A 27,063-nucleotide genomic window follows, 5' to 3' on the forward strand; every position below is an offset into this window, starting at 1 on the left:
AGGGGCTCAGCGAGTGCAAAGGCCTTGAGGCAGGAAGCGGGTGTAGAGAGCTGAGCGCCAGAAGTGGCCCGGTGACAATGAAGCATAGGCATCACGTGACATTCCCTGGCTGTGGCTGGAGACTCTTCTCAGCAGCATCTTGTGAAGGAGGAGGGCGATGAGGGAGGAAACGATAAAGGTCTGAGAGCTGTGAACAGCAATAAATAAAGGAGGCGAGGTTTTGACGTTAAATGATGGATGATAATGTACAGAATCTAAGTGAGCAACACGATGGGAAGACAGTCCTGCTGCCTTAGCTGCTTCTCCCTCAAACCTCCTCTCTTCCTCTCCCTTGGCTTCTACCTTTCTTTGTCTTCCGCTGTCAATGCCTTACCTTCTGTGTGTCTCCCCCAAGCCCCTGGCTGATCAGGTCTCTCTCTTCTATTTTTGCTCTCCCTCTTCTCCCTTCCCCTTTGCTTATCCCTCTTGTGGGTCCTAGCTTCCCCCTCAGCTCGCATTTCTCATTCATACTAATTTATTTGACAAACCTTCACCAGATCGCTCCTATTGCCAGGCACTCTCCTTAGTACCTGAAGGAGATACTGAGATGAATTAGCAGTAGTGCTCCCTGCCCTCAAGGAACTTGTGGGCTTCTAGGGGAGGGAGATGAATGCATTATTCCAAAGCAGTGTGTGCTATATAAAGGAATAGACATAGAGATGGCCCTTCACAGCCATAGCCCTTCTCTGCCTTAAGCTATCGTAATATAGCAAGAGTCTCCTGACATTCCTGCTTTTAGCTCTCTGCCCTAAAATCTATTTCACACGCTGCCTTAAAATTAATCTCCCTGAAACACTGCTCTTGTGAATTCTGCATTGAGACAGAAATGGGTTCAAAATACATCCCCCCACATAGAAACTAAGTGCATTGTGGGATCCTGGATAAGATCCTGGAACAGAAAAAGAAAATGGACATCAGTGGAGAAACAGATGAAAGTCAAAAACGTCCACAGATTAGTTAATAATAACTTACCCCTGTTAATTTCCTGGTTGATAGTTGTTGTACGGGAAAGTAAGATGCTAATGCCAGGAGAGGCAAGATGTGAGGTCTGTGGGAACGCTAGGATTTTTGCAACTCCTCTTTAAGCCTAACACTTATTAAAAATGTTACTTAAATATTAGTTAACATTAGCTAGCTAATACTAGTGAATGTTGAGTTTTTTGTTTTGTTTTGTTTTTAAGAAAGAATACACATCATCGAAGATGTTTGGGGACAAGAAAAAAAATAGAGTATTCCCAGTGACTTTGTCTTAATGGCCACTAGATGATGACCAAAAAAGTCAGGGTATGCTGCCTCTGAAGAAGAAAGAGGAAACACGATCAGAGAGGGGCCATGTCCTCTGCCTGATTGTGTACACACGTGTGTTTGTTTCATGATAATTCCTTTTTTTTTTAAAGGTTTTATTTATTTATTTGACAGACAGAGATCACAAGTAGGCAGAGAGGCAGGCAGAGAGAGAGGAGGAAGCAGGCTCCCTGCTGAGCAGAGAGCCCGATGCGGGGCTCGATCCCAGGACCCTGAGATCATGACCTGAGCTCAAAGGCAGAGGCTTAACCCACTGAGCCACCCAGGTGACCTGTTTCATGATAATTCTTAAATTGTGCATATACATTCTATTATCCTTCTGAATGAGTATCGGACATGATAGTGTTAAGTAAATACACAAATTATGTATCATTCAAAAATAAATATATGCTCCAACACTAGCAAGCTGTGTGACTCTGGGCAAATTACTTTGTCATTCAATTGGTTGTCATAAGGATTCAGTGAAATAATGTATAAAACACTTAACATGAGCTTGGCCAATAATAAATAATAAATGCTAGCTTGCATTGCATATAGAGATATATATTTTATTATATTGCACAGTAGTAACAAAACTAACCATAAAGTGAGAAGAAATAATCATCTCAAACCAGAAATAAACCACTTTATTATCATTTATTAGTGTTATTGTTATTATGGTGTTAAAGTAATAATAGCTGAGATTTATTGAACTAATACTATGCTTCAGAAGCTGAGCTAGTTCGAAGGGGTCCCAGGAATCTGGGAGTTTAATTTTGTAAGTGATTCTCCACATTATTAAGTGATCAGTGGATCACACTTGGAGAAAACAGAGCTCTGGCAGTGCTATCCCACAGAAATAGTATGCAAGTGTTTTTACATGTAGGTTTTATTATTCAAGTATGGCAAGGCCAACAAATCTGAAAATTACCGCCACTGAAAAGGTAGTTTGTTATAGTCACAGATCCCAAGAAGATGGGGCATGCCATTCCATGGGCAGGGGCCATATAGGGAAAGACCAAGGGTAGTCAGGAGGCCCAGAGAAGGGGGCAGAACATGGGCAAGAGCCTTTATGGTGATTAGGGTAGGCAGAGTAGCAGGGTAGGCAGGTGGCAGAGTAGGCAGTCTTAAACTTGGCTAATTTGAACCATTTCCATGGGCTCTGGGACATAGGGTCTCTCCCTAGTTGTCTGGTACCTGGCCCTGGGGTGATTAGGGCAGCTGAATAGTGGTTTGGAGTATGCAAGCCCGATAAAAAAGGTGGCTGGGGTTATGGACTCTGAATTGGTTGTTTTGCTTGTAAAAGGTGCTCTCATACGCAAGTCCTTTGCTATCTCTAGAAATTGCCTAGTCCTAGAAGAGGCGGTCTCCTTAGAGTCAGCAAGGCACAGATACCAAGCATCAAATACAGAAACTAGAAAATGTGATTATTAAAAAGAGCCATCGATGTAATTTTAAATTTCCTAGTAGCCATTTTTTTTAAAGATTTTATTTATTTGTTTCTCAGAGATGGAGAGAGCACAAGCAGGGGGAGCAGCAGGCAGAGGGAGAAGCAGGATCCCCACTGAGCAGAGAGCCTCATGTGGGACTTGACCCCAGTACCCTGAGATCATGACCTGAGCCAAAGGCAGATGCTTACCTAACTGAGTCACCCATTTTTGTTTTTATTTTTTTAAGCTTTTATTTATTTATTTGACAGACCGAGATCACAAGTAGGCAGAGAGGCAGGGAGGGGGAAGCAGGAAGTCCCTGGGATCATGACCTGAGCCGAAGGCAGAGACTTTAACCCACTGAGCCACCCAGGAGCCCCATGAGCCACCCATTTTTAAAGAGGAAAAAAAAAAAAAAAAAGCCAAAAACGTATCTTGAAAGTATCTTAAATACTATCATTTCAACGTGGAACTGATACACAATTTGTTAATATTTTATGTTTTTCATATTAAATCTTGAAATCCATCATGTCCGCTATACTTGAGGCATGAGATTTTGACTGGGCACATTTCAGGTGCTCCCTAGCCGCATGTGGTCAGTGGCTACTCTACTGGACAGCGCAGCCCTGGAAAGCCATAGAAGTATTCATCGAGGTTGATGGAGACTTAAGAGAATCTCTGAGCATCTGCTTGGTGGTGGCAGCCATGAGATTCATTAAAATGGTCTCTCCTCTGACCCCCAACCCCACCCCAGCATATTATCAACACGGCTCTTGTCTTTTGCTAGCCCACTCCCCTGCCCTCCCCCTCATTACCACGTCCCCCATCACCGCTGTCACCTCCTCATTCCCTGTCTCTCCCTATTAGTCTTCTGTACTGGGTTAGACAAAAGAAAAATACTACTCTTGCTTTTTTCAGTTGTTATCATAGAAATCACTGCTTCTGGGGAAGGGGCTGGGAGGGGTCTTGGTGGAGAGAGGGATGCTAGAAGGATGTCCTAAGCAGGCTTAAGGTCCGAAAAATAAAAATAAAGGAAAGGTAACCATGGGCCCTGTATTAGCGGCTGTGAAGACAAACAACACTTACCCCACAATAAAACTTACTTGATGATTGGGATAGAAAGAAAATGGGGTGGGAGGGTTGCTTTTTTATTTAAATCTATATGTCAGTTAAATGATCACAGTAGGAAAAAACTGAAAGATGACAATTTATATTATTTTAAAGGGTAAAAATTTTTAAAAGCAAACAAACAAGTAGCTTGCTAGTCTAAAAAAAAACCCATAAGTTTATCATCGTGTCTGGTTTTTATTTTGTTGAGGTACTTTTGCTCATGATCATTTGAAAGTTTAATCAGCTCTCTTGGGAAAATCTAATACAATTCAGGCAGTTTTAATGCCCAAATCAGCAAGGTCCACATAGCATTTCCCAACCTAGACACCATATGACAAACTAAGTTCTCCTAGACAATATTCCCTTGATTCCAAGCTCACTCATCCTTGATCTCTATTTTTAAGGTGTAAATCTGGCACCCAGGAAAGTGAGAAATATGTAGCTTTGTCCTGAGCCAGGAATCCTGTGAATATGTCTCAGGCAAGATAATCCACAGAGCTTAGCACACGCCCTGCGACCTGAGACATGCTCCTGTCTTCGCCATTTCCTATAAATAGTGGTTGCCTACCGAACTTCACAGAAAATGGCAGCTTCAGTGACATTTTACAGGACTGACAATTTAGGTCTACCTTAATTTCTTCTTGAAGTTTCATAAAAGATTACTTAATATAAGATTGCACATGGTAATGGACCCTCTCTAACTTTGGCTAGCGTGTGGTAACAGGAAAAAAAAAATTCTTGTCAACATTGTTATTTTCAACCAAGTTACTCCTCATGGACGCCTCTGGCAAAATTCCCTGGAAGGATAGAATGAGCTTTAAGTGATCCTGAAAAACACAACTTGCTGCTTCTTATAAAGTATTAGCTGAAGTGCTCATTGGTGATAGGACAATGGGAAACAAAAAAACTGGGGCTCCGTCCTCAGTCTCTGTTGCTCAATAATATAGAAGGATGGGATGTTTCCAAAGATTTCTCTGAAATGCTGCACATCCATGATTTCAAATAAAATTGCTAATTTGTCTTCAAAACACCAGTTTGCACTGATGGAATAGCTCTGTCTGATAAAGGCCACAAGCCAGTACAAGGTAATCATTAGGGAGACATTATTATTATTTTGCTAATTAGTCAAAAATCATTGGCTTTCCCGTGGCTTCTTCCTGCTGAGCAATCATTTGATCTTGCTTATGTTGACAAACACACACGTCACCAATTCTGCCTCATTTATCCTTTGACAGGGACGGTGTTTGCTTCTTCGTGTGTAAAGAGAGGAAAACTAAGTGTAAGCAAATAGGCAACAGGAACCACGCAGTGTAACTCAGACTCATTTTCTGGCATACAAACAAAGAAACAAACAAACAAACAGTGCAACACCTTGTTTTCTAACAAACTGGCTTTTGCATACTCCGGCAAGTGACAACACGGATTTTTGTATCCCTTAAGAACAAACCAGATCAGGAAGTGAGGAAAATTGGTGTACCGAACACAAGAGAGGAAGCAATTGATAACCTAGCTAAAGACTGAAAAATCTTATTAAATAGTCAAAGATGTGGCATGATCTTTTCTCTATTTGAATTAATAATATTGAACTTACGTTTGGCTAGAAAAAGATAAAAAGGACTTTCTTGCGTCTATTTGGTTAAAATATAAGAAAAGTGTTACATTCTGAGTAAGACAGACTTTCAAATTCACTGTGACGATCATTTGAAATTCCAATCAGGCTGCTTAGATTCTGTTGCTAAAAAAAAAAAAAAAAAAAAAAAAAGGCAGTATCTAAAATAAAGTATCTAATAAACTACTTGAGGAAAAATGTATTTGCTTCTACAGAAGAGTGCATCAGATAGAGCTTAGCAAAAATTGTGTGGTTTGGGCAACCCTGGCCAGTTAATAGGATCAAATGCTTGGTTGACTGATTGTTTATGCAGAAATCATCATTATGATAAGAAAAAAGACGTCAACTCAAAGTTTCCAAGTAAGAGGGGCATCTGTATGTGGCTAAGAGGGGAGGTCAAGACAAGAGTGGGGGAGTGGGGTTAACTGTGTATATTCCAGTTAAAATAAACTGGGGAGGTCAGCTGAATTTTTCAAGTGAAGAGCTACAGTGGGAGCCTAGTGTTCCCAAACAGCTTCTCCGTTCGATGTTGTCTATGATCTCAGGGGGATTAAAAATGACTTTCTTTCCATGCAAAATGAAGTAACATTGCCATCCACCCAGATACTGTGACTTAGCTTTACGCAGACCCAAAACTTCTTAAAAATGCCAGGGCAGTGGCTCCTACGTGAACACTGAAAAAATCGTAGATTGAGTAGCTGCTGAGATGCGAGAAACAGAAGCCAAGGAAACATCCTTCGGTGTCTTATGTTTGTTTTTAAAGTATAAGTTCACTGATATGGATGCAATACCTTCATGAAATTCTCTGGTATTTTTTATTAGCAATGAAAACTCCACTTAGGAAAATTCCTTTTAATTTTTCCTGAATTTTGCTCGTGATTTTGATTTGTGAATATCATCTGTATTAAGGAAACAGTAACAAATTGCATTTTTAAAGCACTTTTCTCCTACTTTAAAATAGTATTTTACAACTCACTGTACTTCTTAAGTAAGAAACATTCAAAATTCAATAGCTTAGCCTCTTTTTTGACTAGCATCCCAACATGTATTAGATTTTTCATCAAATAAGAAAAACATTATAAAAGAAAAAAAATAATAAATAGCCCACAGATAAGTGGGTTGGCAACTTTGAAGAGGTTAAATATGCTGCTGCCTTTTTATACAGGAATTATAAAAGGTGAGACCATTGTCTAATTCATATGACGTTGACATTCGTGAAATCAAGGTGGCCTGGATGTCGTATCTTAAGTCAGAGAGCAGTTATTACCTAAAAAGAAGAAAAAAAATATGGTGCTATATGAACTTTATCTCAAGTGCTTTTCTGAGCCATTTTCATAAACAAAAGCAAAGTAAGATAAGATTAAGCAAAAAACAAAAAAAATTCCTCCTTTTGTTCGCACAATTATATCTCCAGAAGATACTAAGGATAAGATGTTTAGGTTTCATTTAAGTGTAATCTCAAATGCTCTCAATTTTTGTTAAGTAATCAAGGTTGGCTTACTATACATTTTGTGTATATGTATTTATTTCCACCCCAAAATTTTGCCAGAAAAACGAGGTACCAGGGTCCTTATCTCTTTAACTGACTCTGTAAGAAACATCTTTTTTTTTTTTTACCCATGCTTTTAGAGATAAAATTAACTCCTCAAAAATAAAACGCTTTCTTCAGAATGTTTGACAACTTTACAAAGAGAAAAATCAGTATTTTATTCATTATTTGCAAATAAAATATTACAATAAAATGCCTGTCCTCATTTTAAATGGATGCACTATATTAACAAACAGAATATTCAAGGCTTAACTCAAATGATTAAAAACTGTAGCTGTCTCATTAATATAGGATTTTAAGGTAATGGCATACGGCTCATTGGTTCTTTGTGTGAATAATGCGATCAAATGAAGGGGGGAGGGGAGGAAGGCTAAAAGAGTATGGAATCATAAAAGCTTATTTCCACTGCCCATGAGGAAAATATATAGAATAGAATCCCCTCCCCCATTTCCCCCCCAAAATGATTTTAAAATGTTGAAATATACCTTTTTGGGCTAGTGTTTTCAACACTGATGGCTAGAACATACCTGGAGAAAAAAAAAAAACAATGTGCTTATTGATTTGTATTATTAACAACTGACTGCCTAAATTTCTCTTCCGCTTGAATTATAAAGGTTCTATTTTTATTTTGATTATAACTATTGTATGAGTCTCCAGGTATGATGAGACAGGGAGCGTGCACACACACATACACACACACACACACACACACACACACACACCTCTCTGACCTACTACCTTTAGTCTGTTACCTATTATCAACATATCACATGTTTGCCCATTTGAACAGCATTTTTGCTCCAGATCCATGAAATTATTTCATAGTAAGTCCCGTAACAGTCATTATTTTATTAGGATATAGTCCACTTTCCAGATCCAAAATTTAAACCACAACGAAAAGTGAATATTCCAAGCAAGAACTAAAAGAGATTTAAAAAATCTAACTCCTAACTCAAACTACATTTTTCTCAAGTGTTTAGACCATTTCTTATCTCTCTCAAGGGTGCTGAGAAGCTACTAAACCATGTTACCTAAACACTGAATCTACTCTGTGAAAAAAAATAGAAATCTTACACCACATTCATTTATAGTAATAATTTCATGCTTTGTCAGCATGTCATCTATTATCAAAATTGCGGACAAATATCCAGATTAATTTGTTCAACAATAGGACCCCAGTGCATTACAATAGAAGGTTTTTCTTTTCTTTCTATGCACTCCAAACCCTACAAGATAGGGTAAAAATAGACAAAAGAAATACATATGATATATATACACAGTGTACAATCTATTTCAAGAGACAGAGTTTTCATCACATAAAGGTAGCCAGTGTTTTCCCAGAAAACTTGACTCAAAGAAAACCCAAATCAATGTTCAGTAGACAATGGAACAATTAAAAGGAGTCATTTCTGGATGAGTCTTTTGCATTGCAGCTTAAGATGTATTTTTAGGGTTAAGCGGGTAGCAGGGGAGCCTCCTCTAATCTCTGAATTCTGGAAGGCAGTTTGCTCCAGGGCCTCCACTGGGCTCTTCCCTATGCTTGGTCTCTGCCACTGCTTTGCCCTGCCTCCCTGTGTCCAACGTCAAAATCACACACAGGCAATAGGAAGAAAGCCCTCTGCTTCTGCAGTCATCGTGAGTGCTGGCAACGCACCAGCACGATGGCGAGAAAGTGCCCGAGCCACAGGGCTGCCTCCAATCACTGGCAATTATCGGAGGCTCCCTGAATTCCTCCCTCTGTCCCAGGCCCTGGGAGGGAGCTGCGGTGGGAAACAGAGGCATCCTCAGGAAACCGTTTCATCTTCAGATTTCTATACCTTGCATTTTGAGCCTCTTTCTTCCCGAGGATTAGAAAAATACCACCTCACGTCTATTCCCAGTGAATGTCACAAATCTGTTCTCAGACTAAAGAATATCCTTTTCAAGAGAAGATGCCAAAAATCCCAAAGCTGACAGCTAATATTTTTGTTCCGTTTTAATTAAATGCCTAAGACCCTAAAGGCATCCACAGTATTCATTCGAAGAGTTATTTATCTAGATAAACTGCGTATTAGTGTAGGTGAGAGATTATCATTTTATCACATTTTATAAATGACACGTGGCTACATGCCTGCATAGCTCAGTCTCTGCTTCCAGCAGATACTGTATTTCCTCAAGAAACCACAAACAATGCTTGATTTTTTTTTTCTGCTACAGCTTTTAGACATTTTATTTACAATATAGGTTATGTAGATAATTCTGCCGTAGAGATGCATAGCCAGATAATTGGGCTCCAGCTAACCTACGTAAACAGTCCTCAAATAGCAAAAAGATGGACTTAGGCTTAAAGTTCTCGATAAGAAACTAAATATATTTTCACAGCCTCCGCACATTCCTCAAGGCAGACCCTGCCGTGGCCCCCTCTCTAAGCAATGCAGCAGGTGTTTCCCTATCTGCATAAGACGCTGCGGTGCAGCGGAGAGTTGAATCCTTTCCAGAACGAGGGCACATTTATGATTGGTCGAATTGATCACTGCAGTCACTTGATATTACATAAAAGCTTGGTGTTGAAGCCTATGGATTGGATAATAATCAGAGTTGTTCTGACATGGTCTATTTAATAATTCAAAAAGGAAAATTTGAAAATGATTCTCCACAAAGCTGCAGTGCAGGGTTGACACTTTATTTATCTCCAGTGCTCTTTGTGTAGTTTGTGAGCTGTGCAGATTGTCTGTTCGATGTAGTTCTTTCTCTAAAGCATCAATATTCCAAATCACCATCAGCAAACAATCACGCCTGTCACCTGTCACTGCGGAAGGGCTGAAGTGTTCAGTTTCTCTGCACACTGAGGTAGCAGAAACCAGCCCCTAGGGAAAAACAAAAAACAAACAAACAAACAAAAAACCACCATTTGTGAATGTACCCAAAATGCAACCTAGGACAGGCTTAAAGACTCGGCGAACTTGATTAGACAGCCCGGAGAGAAAATACTCATTGGTAACCATTCACGAGTGGTCAGCGTGTTTTTATTTCATATATTCTTTCTATCGATTCGCTTGAGAAATGGAAAGGAGGAATGCAGCTGGATTAGTGCCGCTAACCTCCTCTCAGGTGAACATGGACTGGAGCTGTTTCAGGAGGGTGGGAAAAAAGAGCCAGATGTTCACGGTTCCAGAGGCTAAACTGAAACCTTTGCAAAAGGCTCTGAGCACGATGGGGGATGGGCAGACAGATTTTCACACTCCGGAGGTGTGGCTTCCTCCACAATCTTTTAAGACTCCCATTGGCCAGTGCCCTTGCTGGTCACCCTTTTGGCCCCCAGGGCACATCTCTCTCTCACCATCTGTGGACATCATCTCCCACACCTGTGACATGGGAAGAGCCCTGTGACGTCTCACCGGCTTTCCTTCTGATGACTCTAACCGAAGAGATGCTTCAGATAGTCCTGTGGAATTTTTAACAAATCTGCTTTGTAAATACTAAATGGTAACAATTTAAGTTATGAAAAGCAAAGTGAATCGTTACTGAAGTTCAAGAAATATATTCCCGTCTTACACTATCCTTATATTTTTGGTCTCCAAAGCTAATCACAGCATATAGCCCCTTCACACATATACAAGGTCATGGTACACAACAACAACCCTGGCAAAGGTTTTGACACCATAAACAAATACGGGTCACATGTTGCAATAATTGCATGCTATTTTTAAATGCTAGACTTCCCTCCTAATGTTTTTTCTCATTAAAAAATTATCGGAAAGATTTTAATCTTGAAGAAAAGCTGCAGTCTTTAGTACATCTCCTAATCTTTTGTATTTCATCCTAGTAGGAATCGATGCATGAAATGCTGACATATATCCAGCCTCAGAATGAACTAATTTCATAGCCACAGCTCGCACTTCTTAGCAGCAAATCAAAATGCACTCCTAAGACACCTGGCTGTCAAAAGTAATGTTTTTCAATGTATGAAATAATTTTATGAACATTTTCTCTTTTCGGTAAAGGAATCAAAAAAAGACAGATGACAATCAACACGTAAGAGACCTCTAAACTGAAAATAAAACAAAATTAGCTGATATAAGAAGACAGCAAAGTGTGGTCACGCACACTCACAAAGTCCACATGTCCTTGATTTCAATCCCCAAACTTCTTATATCTCATCACCATGGCTGTCTGCTGCAGTTAATATCTAAGATGAGATAAGATGAAGTGGGATGCCATTTAACTTTCCCCAAAGTTATCATCGTTGGAAATGAGTAAGTCTATCTGTAGCTTCAAGTCATCCTTCCAGGGAGAGGAGGGGAAATCTGTGCTCTTTTTTTTTTAAAGATTTTATTTATTTATTTGACAGAGAGAGATCACAAGTAGGATGAGAGGCAGGCAGGGGGGCGGGAAGCAGGTTCCCCGCTGAGCAGAGAGCCTGATGTGGGGCTCCATCCCAGGATCCTGAGATCATGACCTGAGCCAAAGGCAGAGGCTTAACACACTGAGCCACCCAAGTGCCTCAAATCTGTGCTATTTAATAAAAACCTCCACTTTTTCTTGCAAGTATTTCTTACCATGATGAAGCAGTTACATTGTGCTTACATGCAAAGCTGCATTCATGGACTTTGATTTTCTGAAGGACACTCTGGATGAATTTAATGGACAAGAAGGTTAGGGACACAAGGCAGTAAGATAAATTAAGAAGGCCTCAGGCCTAAAATCTTAGGTTCAACCTTTCATTTCTGATCAAAACTTTTAACTCCTGCTAAAAGAGAATGTAATCAAGTGGCAATGTGGAAGGTCACAGATGAGAAGATCAGGACATCCGTGTGCATGTGACTGTTATCCTGGGATCTGAGTCCAAATATCTAGATGCTGACTGAAGGAACTGATAGCATTCTTTCTTGGTCCACCCTTATCCATATTATTCCTTGGTCACTGATATCACCTCTGATCATCTCCCCTATAAATAAAAAGGAAGAAAGAAAAAAAAAACAAATCTGCATTACTTTATTTCATATTTGCAACCTAATTTCATCCTGAAAAGTATTTTATTAGCATCACTAACCCCATTTTATTGATGAAGAAACTGAAGCCTAGAAAGTTTAAGAAACGTACATGGTGTCAGGCCCCTGATAAAGTGGTGAAGCTGGGTTTTTAACTTTGAGCTTAGAGTCCAAGTTCAGTGATTTGTGCCCTAACTAAACTACAAATAACCAATGACAATAAATGAGCAATGCACATGTCATAAACTTGGATAACCAGCATCCTCTACTTATAGAAAAGGCAGTCCTCCACTGGATTATTTGTTATCTAATAATTGATTTAAATAATGATTAATAAGTACAATCATGTTGTTGATTGTGATTCATAGAACTGAGCCCCTGTCATAAAATATTAATCACAGAAATATGACGGAAGAGACAGAGGATTAGTCTTAGGCTTTCTAAACCACCCTCCCCCAAGACAAGAGTCAACAACATGATTATTTAATGACACTGTAGTATCTCTCTGTAGCAGCTTACCTCTGGGGCAGGCTATTGTGATTTTCCTCCATAATGCTGCTACTATTTTTAGCCTGGCTTCTAGAGGTGGAAATTTAGAGATTCCTGTGCCAGTAAAGACCCATCCCATCACTTGCTGCTTCCCAGCCTATGAGAGATATGGGACAGCCCATCTGAAACTGGTTCCCATTCTCTAGCAGCCACAGGGACAGTCTCTAGAATTAAATTGTGACATATGCAATATATACATTCTTAGAAATTAAAAAAAAAATGGGTTGATTTCATTTTAAAAAAATTGAACACTTTTGTACATATTGGGATCAATGACAATTTAAAGAAAAACCTCTATTGAATGCTTTTACAACTTCAAAGACTATATTACAAAATTAATGGAAAGAGCACAGAGTTTACAGGGACGCGGATTCGAGTTCCGCCTTTGCCACTTACTACTTTTGCTACTTATTATACTTAATTAGTGAGTCACTGTCTGAATGTCAGTGGTCTCATCCCTCCTTTTCCACAGGATTGCTTTATAGGTTTATTGAAAACACTTTAAACTATGAATTTGCTATGCAATCTAAATTATTATCAATATTTCCTAATTTAATATTTCTGTAAATTCAGATATTTTGGCAATTATTTTCTCACACAGAGATCCAACTCTTTTTTTTTTTTTTTTAAGATTTTACTTATTTATTCGACAGACAGAGATCACAAGTAGGCAGAGAGGCAGGCAGAGAGAGAGGGGGAAGCAGGCTCCCCGCTGAGCAGAGAGCCTGATGCAGGGCTCGATCCCGAGACCTTGAGATCATGACCTGAGCCAAAGGCAGAGGCTTAACCCACTGAGCCACCCAGGCGCCCCAATCCAACTCTTTCGAAATGAAATCGAGTGTCCCCAAGATCTGAAAAAAACAAGAGGTCTTATTTGGTCATCCCTCTCTGCTCCCATCTAAACTAAAGCCCCTGTTGTACTCATTCATACTCTCCGAAATTTATCTTCACAGCACTTACTGAGGATGTTTTTCAAAAAGAAAGAAAATTATTGACTGTTGGCTTGAACCTCCACATTCCTAGCATGTGGGAATGCAGAATGTCCCCAAATTTGCTGCAAATCCCAGAACATTAATAAGCCCCAGCCTTTCTGTCCTCCTGGGCCACTTTGATTTAACCTCTCACTGATCTGGGCACAAAGGGAAGCTCTTTTATAGTTCTCGCAGATAACCCACTTTATCGAGCTTTTTTTGAGTTTAAAGGATTTCAGAACACCTCACAGCTTTCCTTCCCTTTTCTGGTTCTACCCCCACTAAGGGTCTTCTTCCTTCTCCTATATAGGACAACTGGTCAGTCCCTCCCTTGGTGTCCATGCCTAGCACCTTCAATATCCTCACTCCTCCCCACCAAGCTCCTTTCAGTATTTTTCCAAATAATTGGATCCCATTCACTGAATAATTTCTAATTTCAGCTATTAACATAAACTGTTCCCTTCTTTTTCTATTCAGCATTATTTGTATTATTCATTGACTGTCTCTCCATTTGAACTATCAGCTCCATGAGGCACCTTATCTGTTTTTCTCATCACTGAATATCTAGCACCTATACGTAAGTTTTCAGTAAATATTTGTTGATCAAAATTAATACAGAAGAATAAATAGGAACTAAAGGAGAGCGGAAAGCAGAACACACTGCAAGTAATAATAGATTTACATCAATTTCTAATGAAGTTTTCTTTAGGTGTCTATGCTTCAGAAGTAATTTCCTCCCCATTTGCCACCCTACTTGAAGGAGGGAGACAAAGAGGAGGAGAAAGGGGAGGGAGAAAGGGGAGGAGAAACAAAATAATGTAATGGTCAATATTTAAATTGCATTGGATTTTTTTTTGCATTGGATTTTTTAACGAAATATCTATGATTTTCCTCAGAATATTATGAAATGGCATTTCTATTTCATATATTTAAGTAGATAGTCAATGAATAGGCTTCATTATGGGTGTATGTTAGTAATAAAACCCTGGGGAAAAAAACAATAATTTTTTAAAGCGCTGGAATTGCTGAAATAATATTCAGATGCTTTCAGCATTTTTGTTTAAACCTTAACAAACAGGAATGTTATTTATTGATCTGAATGTGGAAATCAATAAAATCCCTTTGATCCCTGTTATGATTTAAAGAATTTCTCTATTTCTGGTTGGAATTAAATAAAAATCTGGAGTAGGCGATGTATGCCCTTTTTCGGTATATGATTAAAAAAAAAAAAAAACAACCAAATGGCACAATAGACTTTAATATTATGGGGAAACCCATCTGCCATTTGGGCTACTTTCACTCTGATGAAATGGTCTGGGGTCAGCCCACAGTCGCAGCCCCTAGATGCAAATCACTGCGTGAACCTAGCACATGGAATTACATCAGCGCTTTTGATGAGAGGACAGAATCAATACAGAGGTCAAAAGTGCACAATTGGGAGGAGAGCCGCAATCAGGCACCGGGATTCCCCAAGATTACAATTCCCCTGATGAGAGAGCGCAGTTGCAAGAGAATCCTTAATGTAAGGAGGCTACCTCCCGACTATGCAGAGGACTCACTCGTGGGGGTTTATCTCTGCCCACATTCATCTCCGCACTGACTTGATTGGATTATGTTGCAAAGTTTGCCAACAAAATGCTGACATACAAGACCAAACTTTCAGAAAATCAATACCAAATAATTGCCCAGGCCATGTTGAAGATAAACTTATCCTGCACGTTATGTACCTTCAGTTCTAGAGTGTGGTAAGCCACAGAGCCGAGGGAGCTAAGCTGTTCTTATTGTGCATAATATACCTTTATACATCAGCAGGAAGCACAAATCATTTCCTTCCCCGCTGCTCAATACCCAGTGATTCCATCTCTTCTATATTCATTTTTTGTACCAGACTGATGCCCTTAAATGCTATGTGGATGTCAGTTCTTGGATAACCCTTACCTGGCAGCCAAAGGGAATGCTTAGGAATGAATCTCTTGTCCCCACTGTAAATGTCTTTCGGTAGTGGACTAGTTTGATAAGTTTAAGAAATAGACCACAATATCAACCATATTGTATTTTCCATAAATTCCATCCTACAGAATACACTTCTCAATTTATTTCTATACTGAATGGATAAGGGATGAGGTGAAACAGATATGGAAGGCCTTTGTTACTGCAATGTTTCAGGGAAATGATTTCAGTCTCAAACGATATTAAAACTCAAGATATCAAACCAATTATAAATATAGCGTACATATTTGTTTATGCTTCAGTGGCCAGAGCCGCTCTGTTACATAGATTAGAGCAAGAACTATACGATCCCTCTCATTCCTAAACTGAATTTTCCTTTCCCCCAGTAAAAAGGAAAAAAAAGAAAAAAGAAAAGAAAAGAAAGATTTATCTTTTGGGTTATAGCTATGAGTATCCCATATTATTGGTTCTAAAATGTGATTTCAAGCTTAGACAACAAAGCAGTGACCTGGGAAAAAGCAGCTCAGTTGCCAAAATGTATGAACTGATAATTCCTACTCCAGACACTGTCTTTTTTATTATTGTGTTAAGAAAATAGATAGCTGAAAATATTTCAATAAAAATAACAGACATGCCTATTCAAAACTCCTCGGATGCTAAATTCCTGCCAACCTTGTTCATCTCAAAGATATCATATTCCCATTTATAGAAAAATCTACCACATAATATAATTTGGAGATACAGGCATAGAACAGGAAGAAAAGCCTGGAATAAAAAGAAACTATTGTCAAGGTATTTTAGCATGAAACTGGCTTGAACAGGAGGGGGGAAAAAAGAGGAGGGAGTTTATAATCACTGACACTGGGATTCATAGTCACCTCCTTAGAAATATATTAATTTTACATGATTGTTCCTTTGTACTTTATGACAGAAAGAAAGACCCTGTTAACATTAGTCCAGCTTCATCTTTAATCACATTAATTCAGTAACATGTTATAATTGGAAGATGAAAGAGAGTGCTTTATTTACATAAATATAAACGATAAGTGAGCAATTTCTGAATTGAAACAAATCAATACACACCGCATTGTCCTGTTGACCTCGCCAGCATTGAGGTCAACAAATGTGTGAATCCTCAGAATAATATCCCATCAAAACCAGAGGCAAATCTCCAAGTCTCCAGGGATGTTTCCATCACTCCTTTATCCTCTAGTCTGAGGCTAGCTGATGAATACGTGACCATGTTTAGATGGATGGAATGCAATATTTGAAGTGGGGTGGGGGAGACCAGGCTTGGTGATCCACTGGCTGATATTGATCATATATTTTTGGCTGCAGCTGGGAAGGGATCATTATCACGCTCTTACTCACCGAATGAGTGAACCACAGATGGGAGCTCTCACACTGACGTTTCAGCGGAGCGTCTTGACTTGAGGACCAACAAAGCAACTTATTGACAATGGGAAACCTGGCACAAAGAGGCCGTATCTACAGCAACTCACTAGAACTGACTCTTGCCATCATATTGTGCCTTTCTGTCAGGATATCACAACCCTGGGAAGAATAAGTGTTTCTTGTCCCTATTAACAACTCATAGCACAATCAATTGCTTAACATTATCTAGACCTGCTTTAAGAAATTGGACCAGCTTAAGGTTATAAAGAGAAAAAAAATTGAAACATTCAAGCAGCTTGTTGGAAAAGAAAGGCAAGGTTACTCTTCGATAACTAAATCAAAATTACTCTTGTATAGCAACTCATAAATGGCTATTGAAACCATGCTATCCACAATCACCAGATATCAGAATAAAACAAAATCAACAAATATTTATTGACTATCTATAAATTCAGACTACTCATTAGAAAAGAGTTTCAGGATCATTTACTCTTTGAAGGCAATTTATCATCTGATGGCAGATTAACAAAATGAGAAGACGGAGAAGGATAACAAGATTCATGAGAACCCCCCACCACCACCCCCAAATGATAATGCGTAAGAAAAAACTGGCTATTTTATCCCTGAGGCAACTTGGAAAAAAGTTTACTTTTGAAAGCTAAAAAATTATCCAAGGAGAGGGGGAAAAAAGTAGTCTCTATTTCTGACTACATGGAACTTAAGATATAAAGGTTAATTTTTTTAAAACTGGGATGTGAGAGAGTGTTCAAGAACAAATGTTTTCGATGAAAAAAAAATTTTATATACATTTTTGAAAACATCAGATATTTAAAATGTGAAGGAATTATTATTATTGTTTAAAGATTTTATTTATTTATTTGACAGAGAGAGAGAGAGATCACAAGTAGGAAGGAGGCAGGCAGAGAGAGAGGGGGAAGTAGGCTCCCTGCTGAGCAGAGAGCCCTGATGCAGTGTTTGATCCTAGGACCCTGAGGCCATGACCTGAGCCAAAGGCAGAGGCTAACCCACTGAGCCACCCAGGCGCCCCGGAGGAATTATTGTTAATTTTTAGTGCAATAATGGAATTATGTTTTTTAAATTTTTTTAGCGTACTCATTGAAATTATAGAAAAAATAATGTCTGGAATTTGCTTTAAAATGATCCAGACAGAGAGAAAGGTGAGAGGTTCTGTTTATGAAACGAGATTAATCATGAGTTCATAACTGTTAAAGGTAGTTGATTGACCCGTGGAAGAGATTTATTACAATCTTCTCTCTACTTTGAATAGGTTTGAAATTTTTATTTAATATGTATAATGTATGTATGTATAAATATGTATAAATTATAAATGCATATGTATGTGTATACATTTATAAATTTATAAGTATGTATATGTAGTTATATAAACATTTATGTTTAGATAATGCATTTAAATTAGTAAGATCTTAAAGTTAAGTCCTCTTCACTTAACACTGAATACTGGTCCTTCAGTTTTTTTGATCGAGGGCTTCATGTCTGTCATTCTTGCTGAAATGTTCATGAGTAATTCACTCTACATTCACTAAAGGTCAGGCCCTCTGCTAGGTTTTAAAGGTACAACAATCATGGACAAGTTTTCTGCCTTCATGAAGCTTACATTCTAGGGAAGCAGTTAGGCATTTACCAAGTGCACACATGAATAAGCAAGAAAACAAGGGACTGTGATCAGTGCTCTGAAGGAAATAAACAGAACCAAGAGAGGGAGGCACTGGGCAAAGACACTTGAAGGAGGGTGGTTAGAGAGTTTCTCTTTATGAATGTGACATTGGAGCCAAGTCTTGAAAGATGAGAAGAATCCAGCCACAGAGATGTTGGAAAACATTTAGGGCAGAGTATTTGATTGGAATGTAGGACTGACCACACCTGGTTTTAGATTGAAGGAAATAGAGGCTCTGTCTTTTTTGCACGTATATATCTTTATATGATTTTTATCCCATATATATATATATACACACACACAGATATCCTTATATATCCCTTATATATATATAAATATTATATATATATATGTTATATTTATATACTTTATATATATTTATAAAACCCCCAATAGAAATATGTATCTTTTCCATCTTAAATACAAAATACATATAGTTTTAAATTTATATATTTATATATATAAAACCTCACAATAGAAATATATCTTTTCTATCTTAAATACAAAAGAAAAAATATATATATAAAAGATTCTATTTATTTATTTGACAGAGAGAGAGAAATAGTACAATAGAGGCAGAGGGAGAAGCAGACTCCCCATTGAGCAGGGAGCTCGATGTGGGACTTGATCCTAGGACAATGGAATCATGACCTGAGCCAAAGGCAGACACTTAACTGACTGAGCTACCCAGGCACCCAAAATATATATAATTTTAAATTTAAAACATATTTTTATTATGACAAAGACAACACAATTTCATGGAGAAAAAATTAGAAAATAAGCAAAAAAGGAGAAAATTAAAATAAAAGACCTATAATTTCCACATCCAGAGTGAGCCACAATTACCATATTATTCTTTCAATCCTTTCCTTCCATATTTTTGGATGAAATAATGCAAAAAATAAAATGCACACAAATTTTAATCTGATTTATTTCACTTAACAACATAGTGTGAATAGCTTCCCATCTCAACTGTTCATTACACATTACGTTGTGTGAATGATTTGTTTAACCCGTTCTCCAACATTTGGCATGTTTTCTATTTTTTTCATTGTTATCAGTAACACTGAGATGAGCACTTACTGAAAACTCTGTAAATCTTTAATGATTTCCTTGTATTGCAATTCTAAAAGTATAATGGCCTACCTAAAATCATGCACACTGTTTAAGGCAAAATGCTTACTTTTGCTGGAAGAAATATGCATTTTTTAAAAAGGCGATTGTCTTCACAGTCCTCCAAACTCCTTCCTGTTCTATTCCAATTCTAGATCTTCAAACTTCCAGTGTCTGTTGGCTTTAATCTTCACATGGAAATGATTCTTGCAGGATAGCACTTAGGTACAAAGTCATGTAGACAGACCTTGATAGTTCTTTTAATAAGGTGTTATTGAATCCGTCCTTCACACAAACTTTGTTTTCTTCTTTGTTTTTGTTTTCTTCTCCTTTACTTAGGGACTATATTTAACATATATGATAAATCCTAAATTAACTTAGATTCCAACAGTTAGAATTGGAAAGAAATTTAGGTTTTCCTTATTCTTAGCCTTCTCTTCTATTCAGTGGAATTTGTCAATGTCCCAGTTAAAAAATGGTGTTCAGAAATGAAAATGACTTTATTTCCCATGACCTGAATATTGTATTTCGATTAATGCTGCCTACAGTTGGAATCTTTGTCTTCATTCTGCCCTCAAAAAATGAAAAACAATTTTTTTCTTTTTCTTTTTTTTTCTTTTTTTTTTCTTTTCTTTTTTTCTTCTTCTTTTTTTTTTTGTGGTTAGTCTTCAGTTTTTTTCTTAACAATTTCATCTTCTTGTGATTTCTACCTCTGGGTCTATAGTGCATGCACACTAAGATTATTGCCTTTTAACTATTTTGAAACATTCTGGGTCTTTTTCTACAGTTAATCTTTTGGTCCTGTCTCCTTTTTCTCTCTTTCTTTATTTTCCTTTTCTGCAGCTACTGTCTTGTTTTACTTGTGTCAGACAGACTGAGGGCCATGCTCTTCTGGAAAGGCAGCATTGACATAATACTGGGCAGGAGGAGAGGGAGCAATCCATTCCCAAGGTTTGTTCAGGACTCTTCTCTAGGACTTGCCCAGAGAAACTTGACCTTGTTCACCATGCATGAAGTAGCCCCAGTATTTACTTAAAAGTAGGGGACCCAGAGTTTCAACAAAACTTGGAAATGGATGGTTCACTGTCTTCCTACCCAATTTCATATTGCCTGCCCATGCCTTTCCAGAAGAGTGTAGCCTTGAATAGCCTTGAAAAGAGAGAGAGAGAGAGAGAGAAGCAAAGGATTAACTGTAGAAAGATTACAAAACGTTTCAAAAATAGTTAAATGGTGGGAAATTTAGGACTTCTAAAATAAAACGTAACATTTTGTTAGGACCAAATTATCCTAATGTTTGTCATTTGAAACAAAGTTAATTGAACTCTTTGGGCATGAATGAAGGATTTAATTATGTATTTACATGTTCCCACTCTCAACAGACTGAGTTCCTCAAATCAGGAGCTGTATTTTATTGACTCTTCTTTCCCCAGCACTCTGAAAAGTGCCTGGCACAAAGGGTTTACTAGAAATATTTGTTGAACGGATGATTAATAAGTAAATGGAGGAGTACATTTTGTGGCACAAATTTGTTGTGGTATTTATAGGGTATGAAGAATGATCTTCAAATTTGCGATTTCAGATTCAATTAATATATGTAAAAACTATCTAACTCCACTGTCTCAGTGAGCACGTGACTCAGTGGTACAAAGACAACTCCTCCCCACGAAATTACCTTTATTTTAAACAGCTTAAATGCACAAACCTATGCTTATTGTTTTTACAACTCTCTAAAGTTCCCTATAAAATCATTAACCATTGTTATACAAAATTAACATGTTCACAGTTCTCACCCTGTTACTTCAACAATTCACTTTGAAATCAAGCAATATTTCCTCAGTATCCTTTGCTCTAAACCATTTGACCTATTAAGTATGAAATAATTCTGGGGCGCCTGGGTGGCTCAGTGGGTTAAGCCTCTGCCTTTGGCTCAGGTCATGATCTCAGGGTCCTGGGATCGAGCCCCGCGTCAGGCTCTCTGCTCAGCCAGGAGCCTGCTTCCCTTCCTCTCTCTTTGCCTGCCTCTCTGCCTGCTTGTGATCTCTGTCTCTCTGTCAAATAAATAAGTAAAATCTTTTTAAAAAAAAAGTATGAAATAATTCTGATTTCTTTTTTCAAGTTGAAGTTTTTTATAATGAATTAAGTAGGAGCATTCTCTCTTACTTTTTTTTTTTTCCTCAAAACTTTAGGTCATACTCAAAATGGAAATGTAAACGGTCCACTTTGCTTTTGCAATTATATGTATATACTTTTAAGCACATCCTAATAATTCCATTTTTTTCTGAGGTAAAAATTTCCATTTTGTTCATCGGGATGCCCTCTGCCCTTTGAAAAAGGTTTGTTTTGGTAGGTCCTTCTGCCCACTTTCTCATTTTTCTTTCCTAGTCTCTTATAAATTTACAGCAAACTATTAATCCCTCTACCCTCTACCCTTCTCAGCTTATGAGCTGAAAAGAACGTATCTGTCTAGAAGAACAAATCTGTCTAGACGGTGATACTGCCTTCTCTGTTTCCCAACTGTGAAAGCTTACCTAGATTTGCTCTTCCAAAATCAGTGCACTTCTCCATACTCACCCTCTTCCAAAATCATAAAATCATCTCATTTTTAGTTCACACTGTCAAGGTTTCACAGCCCAGAGGTGAAGGATTCAAAAGGAAATGTGGTATCACACTTTTGTAGTTACAGGTATGATTAATTATCAATGTGGTTAATTATTTTATTGTTACGTTTATACATATGGCTACAATTTGAAGTTTGGCCTTCTCTCTTTTCCATATTTAGCACAGGATGATACGTTGATAGTTCACTTGTACCACCCTCACCAGGAGTGTTCACAATTCTAAATACTGTTGTATGAGCTTAGTGAAATCCTGCTCAACCTCTGTTGTCCAGCTCACCATGAAGTTCCCTTTGACTTCTAAGGAAACACTGATTACTGATTCCTTGTGCTATTCAGGTGCTCATCTTTGTATCACTGCTTCTTTCTTATGAGTCAGCATCTTGGGTGAACACCATGGTCCCCCTGTTCCCAGTCCATGTGGTTCTGCTGAACTCATGTTCCTGTAGCGTTTTGTGACCCTGGCCCAGCTGGTTGGTGTGTGGTCTCCTCATAGCTTCAGACCCTGTTTCAGAAAGGGGCACAAGATCTAAACCAGGCCAGTGTGGATTATTTCGGGAAATTTTATTAGAACTGGTGGGAGGGATGTGCATTTTCCAATGGGATTGCTAAATTGAGGATGAGAATACCCTGGAGCTGCCCAGAACTATGTTATGAAGGTGCCAGCTGGATAAAGAAGCCAAGACATGGGGAAGATCAGAGACAGAGACAGAGAGAAATAGATAGTGAGTGACACGGGAGCAGAGACCAAGATTAGACTTGCTCAGCAGCCCTGTTACACTTACCTATCACGTTGTTAACCTTATTGGTTAGCAGGTCCATATCACACACAGCGCTGGGAGCTCTTCAAGAGTATCACTGATGCTCATCGGGGCTCTGAATCTGGTTTTCCTTCCACACCCTTCTTAACTAGGGTTTTTTATATGAATCACAAAACCCACACACAAAATGAGTTGACTCTTTTTTCAGTTCACTGAAAGTTGGCGTGATGGTTAATTTTATACGTCAACTCGACTGGATTATGGGATGCTCAGACATTTGGCTAAACGTCATTTCTGAGTGTTATCTGTGAAGATGCTTTTGAATGAAATTAGCATTTGAATTGGTGGATGAAGTGAAGCAGTTTTCTCTTCCCAGTGTGGGTGGGTATCATCCAACCCGTTGAGGGACGGAAGGGAACAACAAGGCAAAGAAAATTCATCCCTTCCGGTATGATTGCTTGCATTGGAACATCAGTCTTCTCCTGAGAACACTTCTAGTTCTCAGGTCCTGGGACTCAGTTTAAGTTACATCACTGGCTTTCTTGGGTGTACGCTGGCAGATGACCGATCAGGGACTTCTTTGACTCCATAATGATGTGAGCCAATTCCTTATAATAGATATCTTCCTGTAGATATATCCTATTGGTTCTGTTTCTCTGAAGAACCCTGACTAATACAGGTTTTATATAACTAATACCATTCAAGATGAAGAGGAATAAAATTAATTCATTACATACAATGAATGCCTTAAGGGCATTCAGGCTTAATTACCTCACAGACCCTTCCCCCTTAAAAAGGTCTTAATTTTTTGCTATGCTTTCTAATGACTTCTATGTTTTCAGACATAAGAAAATGTTCGTTTTTCCCTGTATTACCCAGATCTTGTTTCTATAATGTAGAACCCCTGTAAATATGTGCAGTTGGCTTTCAGATCCTATATGTGCAGTGGGAAGTCATCAGACCTTTCCCCAGAAGGGCTCCTCTCCCTGGATTTTCTCTTCAGTCAATGTCATCAGAAAATGGGCAGTCATTCTTGACTACTTCTTCATCCCACAAACCTCAACAATACTTTTCCTATAGATTCTGACTCTCCAAATGTTTTTTTTTTAATATGTACTCCCAATTTAATTTCCACTGTCATTGCCTGAATTGGGTTCCTTATTTCATATCCAGATCATTTCAAAAGTCTCCTAAAGTTTTCCTTGCTTCCAGACTTTATTCCTTTAAACCCATCCTTCATAGCTCAAAAAGACCATGTTTCTAAAATATTACTCTGTATGTACATTTCTTATCTCGCCTTACTCTCTCAGAGCCAGAGTTAGGATTCGAACCAAGTTTACCTGTTCTGAAGCTTATCTTCCTTATCAGTCATACTATACTTCTGAAGTTCATCAGAACAAGGGGTTCTTTGCTTGTTTGTTTGCTGTTTCAGCTGTTGTGCCTTTGTTTTACAGAATAAATAACACAAAAAAAATTTTAAAAAGATGAAATAAAAAATGTATCACATGCAAGTCACAAATCAGAAAACACAAATTTATTCCAGTTAAAGGAGGGGAGTAAATACCTAGCAGCCATGCCACTCAGTCTCTTCATGACATCCCTACATTGCCAGAATGTTTCTTGCAAATCACTGACCCATTTTATAGATGAGGAAACTAAGTCCTTCTCTCTTCTCACTCTACTTCCCACTCTCTTCCCACTTTCTTTTCCCAAGAAAACCCAAGCCTCTTTCAAAGATAACATATAAACTCTTATTTTGAAGAACTCATATCATATGTTCATAAGCAGGGGGCACTAATTTTTCTGTTGAAACTGCTGAAAGCTCTTTAATAAAGTGCATCATTCTTTAGTAATGCCAAATAGCCAGTCATCCTTTTGATTCATCTGTTTGAGAAGTTTGGTTGGCACTTATCAAATTTTCCCATGTCCTAGATTTCATTAGCACTTGATCTACCTAGAGCTTGCTGATATATTATATCTCTCTGTGAAAGCCTGCTTATTTGCAATGAGCTTATTTGGCCTCTGTCTATATTATTTCTTATGGATAAGTATCTCTGAAAAAGCAGAGTTTGTTATTGGCCTTTACCTCTAAGTCTCCTCTGAATAATTGTGATATTTTTGTTGTTGTTGAGGAGGAACTGACATATAACATCACATTAGTTTCAGGTGTACAACATAACGATACAATACTTGTATATATTACAAAATAGTCACCATGATAAATCTATAATTATGATTATTCTCAGAGCTTTCCAGACCCTTAAGTAAAATTAACTAATTCTGCCTGATAGGTTGTATTCCATTGTATATGTCTTTTAGACCAAAAGTCTGACTCAAATATAGTTGTTGATAAGCCTTGAGTGGATTATGTTTGTGTAGAAAGATAGATGTATTTCCTGCCTTGTTCCCTCTGTCCCCCAATCCATTTAATATGCAGAGCTCTTTTTTTTTTCCTAAGATTTTATTTATTTGTTAGAGAGAGAGAGCACACAAGCAGGAGAGCATCACACAAAGGGAGAAGCAGACTTCCCTACCGAGCAGGGAGCTGGATGTTGTACTTGATCCCAGACTCTGGGAATATGACCTGAGCCGAAGGCAGATGCTTAACCGGCTGAGCCACCGAAGTGTCCCATATGCAGAGCTCTTCTATGTTTAAAATGATTCTTGCACTGTAAAGATATAGAACACAAATGCCAGATAGTCACGGCTTATTTGGAGGACTGAAGAATGGAAAACTAGCTCTCAGAAACACAGGACTCAGGGGTAAGGCCAGGGAGGTTAGGAGCAGACTGCCTGGGAGGCAGGGAAGGTGCCCAGGAAACTTCGATCCAGGAGCAGAGAGGAAGACTACAAAGTGTGGGGCCAGATTAGGCTAATGATGGGGAGAAGGACCTTGGCAATGAGGGTGTGACTGCCAGCTATCTCTGCCATGTCGTAGTATTCCCTGGGTCAACTGCGCAGGTTTTGCTCAGTATGAATGGCTAAGCATTTGTGTCCTCATCTCCCTTACTTCTCCTGGGCCATCCTGAAGAAGCTCTGGGCTGAATCAGGTAGGACGATTCCCGCAGACTTGGCTATGATTATGGTCACAATATTCTTAGGTGAAATGATCACATTTCTAGATATTACACTAAAGCAGCCTCTCTTTAAAATGATGCTTCATTCCCATCCTGGGTTCTAAAGATCTTTTGCAAGCCTCTTTTCCTGATCCAAAAAGAACAGTTTGGGAAATATTTTTGTTCCCATCAAAAAAGTTATATGACTTTATTATTTTTTCCTTCCAAAAATCACCCATGGTGAATAATACCCATCTTCTTTTCATACCATGAGGTAATAGACAATTATTATAATAGATTTTCCTCCATTACCCATATTAGCGGTAATACCCCTAAAGTTAAACAATAAAGAGGTGCTGAGATAAACAATTCAGAAAACAAAAAAAAAATAAATTAAAAGTGCAAAATAAAAAAACCCACAAAAAAACCAATTCACAATTTTTTTAGTTCTGTGCCTTCAGTGTTAGTAACTACCCAACCATAATCCCAGAGAAATAACCTGTCATCTCCAGGGGGTGGGAAAGGAGTCAATAGAGAATCGGGGGGGGGAGGGGATTCACAATAACCCTTGATAATATACTGTCCCATATTTCCTATTCAAAGCTCTCACCCAGAATTAAAGTAAAAACCCACTGAAGGAAAGATAAATCTAACAGTGTTTGCGTAGCACAGGAAATCAGTACATATTTTTCATACCAAAATTTAAATTAATTCACCTTTTTTTAAAGGTCTACCAAAATCAAATAAGAGAGAAACCCAAGCTATAATTTAATCCAAGTGGAAGTATTCGACTTTTTTAAACCAACAAAAAGAGCATTTCAGAAGGAGGCTTGTTACTAATTATATTTTGCTGACATATGCCAATTATATTCAGCAATATTGTTCTCCCAGTCTGTTGGGTCACGTAACAGCCTGAGAGAACAATGATGCTGAATTAACAATTACAGTGAAAGCTTTCAAGAATCT

At 38.3% G+C, this 27,063-nt stretch overlaps 1 long non-coding RNA gene across 1 annotated transcript in view; it reads right to left on the bottom strand.

Annotated features, from left to right (window-relative positions):
* The window catches only part of LOC125099005 (uncharacterized), a 31,229-nt gene extending 7,743 nt beyond the window's left edge, over window positions 1-23,486 (bottom strand). Inside the window, exon 1 of the long non-coding RNA XR_007127003.1 lies at window positions 23,066-23,486. This is a non-coding gene — a long non-coding RNA (uncharacterized LOC125099005). The remainder of the gene's footprint in view (window positions 1-23,065) is intronic.
* Window positions 23,487-27,063: the final 3,577 nt, after the last annotated feature.

This window comes from Lutra lutra, chromosome 4, assembly GCF_902655055.1.
Source record: "Lutra lutra chromosome 4, mLutLut1.2, whole genome shotgun sequence".
NCBI lineage: Eukaryota > Metazoa > Chordata > Mammalia > Carnivora > Mustelidae > Lutra > Lutra lutra.